This window comes from Coregonus lavaretus (assembly GCF_964263955.1).
Source record: "Coregonus lavaretus genome assembly, chromosome: 25".
NCBI lineage: Eukaryota > Metazoa > Chordata > Actinopteri > Salmoniformes > Salmonidae > Coregonus > Coregonus lavaretus.
The window spans coordinates 37,116,278-37,126,677 of record NC_140012.1 but is presented as its reverse complement, the minus strand read 5'-3'; the positions used below and the strand labels follow the sequence as shown (position 1 = coordinate 37,126,677).

At 49.7% G+C, this 10,400-nt stretch overlaps 1 pseudogene across 1 annotated transcript in view; it reads left to right on the top strand.

The window, feature by feature from the left end:
- The window catches only part of LOC311100901 (DNA primase large subunit-like), a 115,152-nt pseudogene that overhangs the window by 3,678 nt on the left and 101,074 nt on the right, over positions 1–10,400 (top strand). Inside the window, exons 4-6 of the transcript in view lie at positions 37–167; positions 9,822–9,907; positions 10,086–10,205. The product of the transcript in view is annotated as a DNA primase large subunit-like (transcript). The remainder of the gene's footprint in view (positions 1–36; positions 168–9,821; positions 9,908–10,085; positions 10,206–10,400) is intronic.

Here is a 10,400-nt window from a genome sequence, read left to right as displayed (position 1 = left end):
ATTGAACAAACAGTGTTCATTTTTAAAATCTTATAGAGAACATCTCAGACGGTGGTTTATCCAGCAAGAGATCTACCTTTTCCGTTATCGATTCAATGACCTGCCTTCCAAATACAAAAGAGAATTTCTGCATTGCAATAATCTTCACTATGATACGGTGAGGCTATTTATATTGTGGAGGGAAATACACATTTTACTCGCATATGTGAGCAAAACACGTCTGACACCAATATAATGACGGGAATTGGCATAACCAAGCAATTGGTTCATCCATGTCCTCTATTGGTAAACGCAACAAGTGTTTGCACTGGTGCAAAATTGATTTGACTTGTATTATATATATATTTTTTTTAAGTAACAGGTAAACTTAGCTAAATGTAAATTCTCAGTAAATCTGGGATGTATTCATTAGTTCAATAGAAACTCTAGTTTTCTTTGCAAAAAGTTTTTCCGTTTGGAGTAAACAGTTTCCGAAAAAAACGTTTTGCACCAGAATCCGACTAATTTTTTACATTATGTTGCTCTACCGTCTCTTATGACCGAACAGAGCTTCTGGACATCAGAACAGTGATTACTCACCTTGAACTGGACGAATAATTTTTATTTTATGAGTGGGACAAGAGGGATTTTCTCCAAACACCCGACAGGCCCCTCATCCCCTTCATTAGCAGTAGAAAGAAAAGGAGATATCGGGGTGTTTGGTAAGGAGCGGGCGACAAGTGGCTATTCTGCCTTTGCGATCGATACTATTGGCCAATTTACAATCGCTTGATAATGAAATGGACGAACCACAGGCACGAATATCCTACCAACAGGACATTAAAAACTGTAATATCTTATGTTTCATCGAGACAAATCAAATCAAATCAAATCAAATTGTATTGGTCACATGCGCCGAATACAACAGGTGCAGACATTACAGTGAAATGCTTACTTACAGCCCTTAACCAACAGTGCATTTATTTTAAACAAAAAAAAAGTAAAAATAAAACAACAACAAAAAAAGTGTTGAGAAAAAAAAGAGCAGAAGTAAAATAAAGTGACAGTAGGGAGGCTATATATACAGGGGGGTACCGTTGCAGAGTCAATGTGCGGGGGCACCGGCTAGTTGAGGTAGTTGAGGTAATATGTACATGTGGGTGGAGTTAAAGTGACTATGCATAAATAATTAACAGAGTAGCAGCAGCGTAAAAAGGATGGGTGCAAATAGTTTGCAGTGCAAATAGTCCGGGTAGCCATGATTAGCTGTTCAGAAGTCTTATGGCTTGGGGGTAGAAGCTGTTGAGAAGTCTTTTGGACCTAGACTTGGCACTCCGGTACCGCTTGCCGTGCGGTAGCAGAGAGAACAGTCTATGACTAGGGTGGCTGGAGTCTTTGACAATTTTGAGGGCCTTCCTCTGACACCGCCTGGTATAGAGGTCCTGGATGGCAGGAAGCTTTGCCCCAGTGATGTACTGGGCCGTACGCACTACCCTCTGTAGTGCCTTGCGGTCGGAGGCCAAGCAGTTGCCATACCAGGCGGTGATGCAACCAGTCAGGATGCTCTCGATGGTGCAGCTGTATAATTTTTTGAGGATCTGAGGACCCATGCCAAATCTTTTCAGTCTCCTGAGGGGGAATAGGCTTTGTCGTGCCCTCTTCACGACTGTCTTGGTGTGTTTGTACCATGATAGTTCATTGGTGATGTGGACACCAAGGAACTTGAAGCTCTCAACCTGTTCCACTACAGCCCCGTCGATGAGAATGGGGGCGTGCTCAGTCCTCTTTTTTTTCCTGTAGTCCACAATCATCTCCTTTGTCTTGGTCACGTTGAGGTAGAGGTTGTTGTCCTGGCACCACACGGCCAGATCTCTGACCTCCTCCCTATAGGCTGTCTCATCGTTGTCGGTGATCAGGCCTACCACTGTTGTGTCGTCGGCAAACTTAATGATGGTGTTGGAGTCGTGCCTGGCCATGCAGTCATGGGTGAACAGAGAGTACAGGAGGGGACTGAGCACGCATCCCTGAGGGGCCCCCGTGTTGAGGATCAGTGTGGCAGATGTGTTGTTACCTACCCTTACCACCTGGGGGCAGCCCGTCAGGAAGTCCAGGATCCAGTTGCAGAGGGAGGTGTTTAGTCCCAGGATCCTTAGCTTAGTGATGAGCTTAGAGGGCACTATGGTGTTGAATGCTGAGCTGTAGTCAATGAATAGCATTCTCACGTAGGTGTTCCTCTTGTCCAGGTGGGAAAGGGCAGTGTGGAGTGCAATAGAGATTGCATCATCTGTGGATCTGTTGGGGCGGTATGCAAATTGGAGTGGGTCTAGGGTTTCTGGGATAATGCTGTTGATGTGAGCCATGACCAGCCTTTCAAAGCACTTCATGGCTACAGACATCAGTGCTACGGGTCGGTAGTCATTTAGGCAGGTTATCTTAGAGTCCTTGGGCACGGGGACTATGGTGGTCTGCTTGAAACATGTTGGTATTACAGACTCAGTCAGGGACATGTTGAAAATGTCAGTGAAGACACTTGCCAGTTGGTCAGCTTGCAAACTATTACAGACTACAAAGGGAAGCACAGCCATGAGCTGCCCAGTGACACGAGCCTACCAGACGAGCTAAATTACTTCTATGCTCGCTTTGAGGCAAGTAACACTGAAATGCATGAGAGCATCACCTGTTCCGGACGACTGTGTGATCACGCTCTCCGTAGCCTATGTGAGTAAGACCTTCATACAGGTCAACATTCACAAGGCCGTAGGGCCAGACGGATTACAAGGACTTGTACTCCGAGCATGTGCTGACCAACTGGCAAGTGTTTTCACTGACATCTTCAACCTCTCCCTGTCTGAGTCTGTAATACCAACATGTTTCAAGCAGACCACCATAGTATCTGTGCCCAAAAACACTAAGGTAACCTACCTAAATGACTTCCGACCCATAGCACTCACGCCTGTAGCCATGAAGTGCTTTGAAAGGCTGGTCATGGCTCACATCAACACCATTATCACAGAAACAATTTGCATATCGCCCAAACAGATCCACAGATGATGCAATCTCTATTGCGCTCCACACTGCCCTTTCACACCTGGCCAAAAGAAACACCTATGTGAGAATGCTATTCATTGACTACAGCTCAGCGTTCAACACAATAGTGCCCTCAAAGCTCCTCACTAAGCTAAGCACCCTGGGACTAAACATCTCCCTCTGCAACTGGATCCTGGACTTCCTGACGGGCCGCCCCCAGGTGGTAAGGGTAGGTAACAACACATCCGCCACGCTGATCCTCAACACGGGGGCCCCTCAGGGGTATGTGCTCAGTCCCCTCCTGAACTCCCTGTTCACTCATGACTGCATGGCCAGGCACGACTCCAACACCATCATTAGGTTTGCAGATGACACAACAGTGGTAGGCCTGATCACCGACAATGACGAGACAGCCTATAGGGAGGAGGTCAGAGTCCTTGCCGTGTGGTGCCAGGACAACAACCTCTCCCTCAACGTGATCAAGATAACGGAGATGTTTGTGGACTACAGGAAAAAGAAGAGGACCGAGCACGCCCCCATTCTCATCGACGGGGCTGTAGTGGAGCAGGTTGAGAGCTTCAAGTTCCTTGGTGTCCACATCACAAACAAACTAACATGGTCCAAGCACACCAAGACAGTTGTGAAGAGGGCATGACAAAACGTATTCCCCCTAAGGAGACTGAAAAGATTTGGCATGGGTCCTCAGATCCTCAAAAGGTTCTACAGCTGCACCATCAAGAGCATCCTGACTGGTTGCATCACTGTCTGGTATGGCAACTGCTCAGCCTCTGACCGCAAGGCACTATAGAGGGTAGTGCGTACGGCCCAGTACATCACTTGGGCCAAGCTTCCTGCCATCAAGGACCACTATACCAGGCGGTATCAGAGGAAGGCCCTAAAAATGGTCAAAGACTCCAGCCACCCTAGTCATAGTGTCACGTCTCCTCCCGTTGCTCCCCTCCGGCGCTCTGATTCGCCGGTCTACTGAGCCACGGGTCTGAGCGCACCACCTCGGCAACACCGGAATGGAAACCCAATGCACCCTAATCACCTCCAGCGCACCTGCACCTCATCATCTCATCACTACCCCTATATAGCCCTGGACTGTTCAGTGTTGTGTTGTGTGTGATTGTTATTGGGTTGTTGTGTCCTCGCTCTTTGTTGTTCTCTTGCTCAGTGTTAAGTAAACCTTTACATTGTTGATTCCTGCGTCTGCATCTTCGTATCCTCAGTACTCGTCACAGAATCACACACCAATCACGAAGATGGATGCAGCAAGGAATCCTCCTGGAATTTCCCAGCGCCTCGACCAGCACCAGCAGCAGATTGCGCAGCTGAACGCCGCCATGCAGGAAGTGCTCCAAACGCTGCATAAACGGACCATCGCTCCGGTTCCACCTCAGGGAGCGGTGAGTGCACCCAGTCCACCTCCTCCCGGGCTATCACCAACGTCTAAGGGACCCCTCGCCCTGCCGGAGCGCTATGACGGGAAAACAACGAAATGTAGAGGCTGCCTGCTACAGGTTTCACTGTATCTGGCGCGTCAGCCTGGGGGATCTCCATCGGACCAAACCAGGATAGCTCTGGTGATTTCGCTACTGAAGGGAAAGGCGCTGGATTGGGCCACGGCAGTCTGGGAAGGAGGTGAGGCCGCGGCGCTTCCGTACTCCACCTTCCTCGCTCGGTTCAGGGCGGTGTTCGATCATCCCATGGAGGGAAAGGATGGGGGTGAGCGTCTCCTCCGGCTACAACAGGGAGAGGTGGCCGTGTGCGAGTATGCCCTGAGTTTTCGCACGGTGGCGGCGTCTACCGGCTGGAATGAGCGTGCTCTGCGCACAGCCTTCAGGAGAGGCTTACGAGAGGACATCACGACGGAACTCGCATGTCGGGACGACAAGATCGACCTTGATACCCTCATCGCCACTTCCATTCGTCTTGACGACATGTTGAGAGACTGATGACGTTCCCAACACCTCCCGGAGCGTCGACGCTCACCCCATCTGAGCCATGGAAGCCGCCCTGCCTCCGAGTCCTCACCCATGGAGGTGGGCAGCAGTCCCTACACCACCACAGACCACAGATCCCCTGGCAGCTCCCTATCTAGGTGGTATGACTCCCGTCGCCGCTCCGTGAGTGTTCCGTCATCACCTGTCACCAAACCATTGTTTTTAGTTCCCCTAACGGTGAATGGTTCTTCCTTCTCTTCGCTTTCTACGGCCATGATAGATTCCGGATCAGCGGGGAACCTTATCGATAGGGAGCTGGTCTCTGAATGGGGGTTGCCCACTGTGCCACTGCCTTCTCCGCTACACGTCACCTCGCTGGACAATAAACCACTTGGATCAGGCACCATTATGCACGTCACTCTCCCCATCACCATCACCATTCCCACACTACCGGAGCACCACGAGGAGCTGTCCTTCCACATTGTCACGTCACCCCTTCACCGGATCGTCTTGGGATTACCCTGGCTCAGACTTTACAACCCCACCATCAATTGGATCAACAAGAGGATCACAGCCTGGTCCCCCTCATGCCGGAGGACTTGCCTGCCGGTGGTTTGTTGTTCCACGTCAGTGGAGAGTTCGGAGTCCGCCCTCCAGCCCAACATTCCACGTGAGTACGCAGATCTCTCCGATGTCTTCTCTGCCTTCAAGGCTAAGTGTCTCCCTCCTCACAGGCCGTGGCACTGTGCCATTGACCTGCTGGAGGGACAACACCCCCCGAAGAGTTGCATTTACTCCCTCTCCATAGCAGAGACTGAGGCCATGGAGAAGTATGTGGCGGAGACCCTGAAACAGGGGTTCATCAGACGCTCTACCTCTCCTGCCTCCGCCAGCTTCTTCTTTGTGGCCAAAAAAGACGGAGGACTGAGACCATGCATTGACTACCGGGGGCTGAACGCAGTCACCACCAAGTACCGGTACCCCCTCCCTCTGGTTCCATCGGCCATCGAGCAGCTGCGAGGGGCCCGGTACTTTACCAAGTTGGACCTGAGGAGTGCCTACAACCTGATTCGAATCCGGGAAGGAGACGAGTGGAAGACAGCATTCAGCACAACCTCAGGCCACTATGAATACTGCGTCATGCTCTACGGCCTCGCCAACGCACCTTCCGTGTTCCAGTCCTTCGTCAATGACATGTTCCGAGACATGCTGAGTAGACAGGTGGTGGTGTACATTGAAGATATCCTGATCTACTCGGCTACGTTCGAGGAGCACGTCAGGGACAACAGAGCGGTCCAACTCCGCCTCCGGGAACACAGCCTGATGGTGAAGGGGGAGAAATGAGAATTCCACCAACAGGCCATCTCCTTCCTGGGATACAGGATCAGTCCTCAGGGGGTGTTCATGGAAAGAGCGAAGACTGACGCCGTCAGGTCATGGCCAGTCCCCACCACCATCAAGGGCCTACAGAGCTTCCTTGGCTTCGCAAATTTCTACAGGCGTTTCATCAGGTCCTTCAGCTCCATAGCCGCCTCGCTCACCTCTCTCCTTAAGGGGCCTCAGAAGCTGGCTTGGAACCCTGAGGCTGACGCTGCCTTCAAGAGGCTGAAGGAGCGGTTCACCACAGCACCCCTCCTGAAACATCCAGATCCAGCTCATCCTTTCATCCTGGAGGTGGACGCATCTGAGGAGGGCGTGGGTGGGGTCCTCTCCCAGCGGCAAGGTAAGCCAGAGAAAATGTATCCCTGTGCCTTTTTCTCTAAAAAGCTTACCCCCGCAGAGAGGAACTATGGAGTTGGAGACAGGGAGTTGTTGCCGGTGGTCCTCGCTCTGGGGCACGTGTATGTACCCACCAGGGTCCGTGACCGCCTGCTGATCTGGGCGCACACCACCCTTACGGCAGGGCACTCCGTCCGGTATGGCCCACCTTGGCTACTGTTGTATCCCGCTATATCAACTCCTGTTCTATATGTGCCCAAACAAAGACACTTCGGAACGCCCTGGCAGGCAAACTAGTTCCTCTCCCAGTGCCTCAGCGACCTTGGTCACCCCTGTCCGTAGACTTTGTCACCGACCTCCCACGTTCGGGCGGCTTCACCACAGTCCTGGTGGTCGTAGATTGGTTCTCCAAATCATGCAGTTTTTTGCCACTAACTGGTCTTCCTTCTGCTCTCCAGGTCGCTGAGGTCCTGTTCCAACAGGTATTCCGGCATTCCCGGAGGACATCGTCTCGGACCGTGGCCCCCAATTCACCTCCCGAGTGTGGAAGGCTTTCCTGGAGAAGATCGGGTCCACGGCCAGCCTCACTTCCGGGTATAGGCCTCAGTCAAATGGGCAGGTGGAGTGCATGAACCAGGAGCTGGGGAGGTTTCTTCGTTGCCACTGTCAGGACCCGCAGGGTGAGTGGGCGAGGTTTCTACCCTGGGCAGAATATGCCCAGAACTCCTTCGTTCACTCCTCCACGGGGCTCATTCCCTTCCAGTGCGTCCTGGGGTACCAGCCGGCCCTGGCCCTTTGGACACCCAACCAGACCGATGCGCCCGCTGTCGACGAGTGGTTCTGAAGGGCCGGACAGGTCTGAGACGCGACCATGTCCATCTCCAGAGGGCCATTCGTCGGCAGTGGACCAAGCCGACCGCTACCGCAGTGAGGCCCCCATATTCCAGCCTGGTGATTGTGTCTGGCTGTCCACAAAAAACCTCCCTCTCCGCCTGCCCTGCAAGAAACTGAGCCCCCGGTTTGTGGGGCCGTTTAAGGTCCTCCGGCGGATAAATGAGTTATCGTACCGGCTGCTCCTTCCCCCTCACTACCGTTTCTCACCCACTTTTCATGTGTCTCTCCTCAGGCCGCTGGTTCCTGGTCTTCTGGCGGATGCCGTCCCCCGGGGTACACCCCTTGACGGGAGTCCGGCATATGCGGTGAGGGACCTGCTGGACTCCAGGTTCCGTGGGGGACGGCTCCGTTACCTGGTGGACTGGGAGTCGCGTGTCCGGGGGAGGTACTGTCACGTCTCCTCCCGTTGCTCCCCTCCGCCGCTCTGATTCGCCTGTCTACTGAGCCAACGGTCTGAACGCACCTCCTCGGCAACACCGGAATGGAAACCCAACGCACCCTAATCACCTCCAGCACACCTGCACCTCATCATCTCATCACTACCCCTATATAGCCCTGGACTGTTCAGTGTTGTGTTGTGTGTGATTGTTATTGTGTTGTTGTTCTCTTGCTCAGTGTTAAGTAAACCTTTACATTGTTGATTCCTGCGTCTGCGCCCTGCCTCTTCGTATGCTCAGTTCTCGTCACACATAGACTGTTCTCTCTGCTACCGCACGGCAAGCGGTACCGGAGCGCCAAGTCTAGGTCCAAGAGGCTTCTAAACAGCTTCTGCCCCCAAGCCATAAGACTCCTGAACATCTAATCAAATGGCTACCCAGACTATTTGCATTGCCCCCCACCCCTCTTTTACGCTGCTGCTACTCTCTGTTTATTATCTATGCATAGTCACTTTAATAACTCTACCTACATGTACATACTACCCCAATTACCTCGACTAAACGGTGCCCCCGCACATTGACTCGGTACCGGTATCCCCCGTATATAGCCTCGCTACTGTTATTTTACTGCTGCTCTTTAATTAATTGTTACTTTTATTTTGTATTATTTTATATTGTATTTTTTTGTTATTATATATATATATATATTTTTGGTATTCTTTCTTAAAACAACATTGTTGGTTAAGGGCTTGTAAGTAAGCATTTCACTGTAAGGTCTACACCTGTTGTATTCGGCGCATGTGACAAATAACGTTTGATTTGAATACACCCCTGGTCCTGATGCTGTTTGGACATACTGTATTTCTGGTATTGTTTCAGACCTGCCAGCAGATGGTGCTGTCAGCTCGCAATAGTATACATGTCTTAAAATGTCTGCTGTGGGGAGAGTTGTTTTTGCAATGGTTCTATTTTAATTTGAATCTCATTATTTTACTTCAAGGTGCATTTCATGAGATGTGTTGCAGCTAATTGCAATACATTTAAACTTGTAAAAGATGAATCAATTGAACTTTAAGAAGTAAATGGGATGAATTTACAGTAGTGTATAAAACATTCTCCTTTTCATTCTATTTGACATGACCATTGAGCGAACACTGTTTTTTAGTAATGCAGTATGGCAACGAGGGAGGTGACCCCCACCCACCCCAATTACTCTTGGCGGTTAGTGGTAAACTAAAATAGATTTTTGCACTGTGAAAGGCAAGCAAAAGGTGTTCATCACCTGCATGCCCAGAAGGAGATAGGTAAAACATTTTATATATAATTATATATAATTATTTGAGTGACAGGTGAAAAAGTGTTTGTTATGGCCGCAGGTTCTACATAGCTGGCAGCCGTTCTTTGTTAATGGTTATGTCTTGGAGATGGGCGACAAGGTTCTAACTCCGTCTGCCCTTAAGGTTAGCTGTGTTTACCTCTTAGTGTTTATGCCTGATGCTCTGTGATTATAAAGGCTCTGATGCATTCTGGGTCTTCAGTGTAAGATATCCCACAATGGCCAAAACGGACTGAAACCGGGAGGGACTAATGTATACTAATGAATACGACCCAGCTCTCCACACTCACTCACCTTACCATGTGTTTACACCTTACTTTATTGATTTAGACACATACCAATCAGATAGGTCATCGGCAGACCGGGGACACATTGTCTATCATTTGTTTAGGCCTAAGAGGACACTATTGACGGGGAAGTGTACTGTACAGTCTTCATCTCACTCCAGAGAATGCAACAACATTACATTGTTAGCTATACAATCAAGTGTCACTATGCTTCTTTCTGTCACTGAATGCCCACCACCTTTTTCCTAATGTCTAGATGAGAAGAAAAACCTGATGGACAAACTCGTTAACTCAAGTTTTGCTGTCAGCGGGATCACGGTTGAGGACCAAGACTTCTACAAAGTGAGTTATACATTTTTTGTATTATTTTCTACAAACATGACAATATTCTATTAGAGAACATACAAGTGCATCCCTGTGTAAAGATAACAAATATTATATTGGGAGGCAAAATATCTGGATGAGCAAGTTATGTTGAATGTATAACCTCATACCCCCTTTCCTGTTTATTTTTTTCAAGGTCCCATTCCAAGATGCATTGGATCTGGTGGGAACCAGGAAGGTGTACCTGAAGGGGGGTTATGTCTTCATCCCTCACCAGGACATTGTCACCACCACAAGACTGTCCAAAGCACTCGCGGTAGGGAGATTTTTGTAGACCTCAGTTTAGTTTTTTAATCCCAAAAAAGAATTACTACATGGCATGTAACCTGTATGTAATTTGAGTTTAAAGGTGTTCACATCACATAATTCCCAGCCTGACATAAGCTGTTCCTATAGGACTTTATGGAGGTAACTTCATATTATCCTTCATACTAGTAACTTCATATTATCC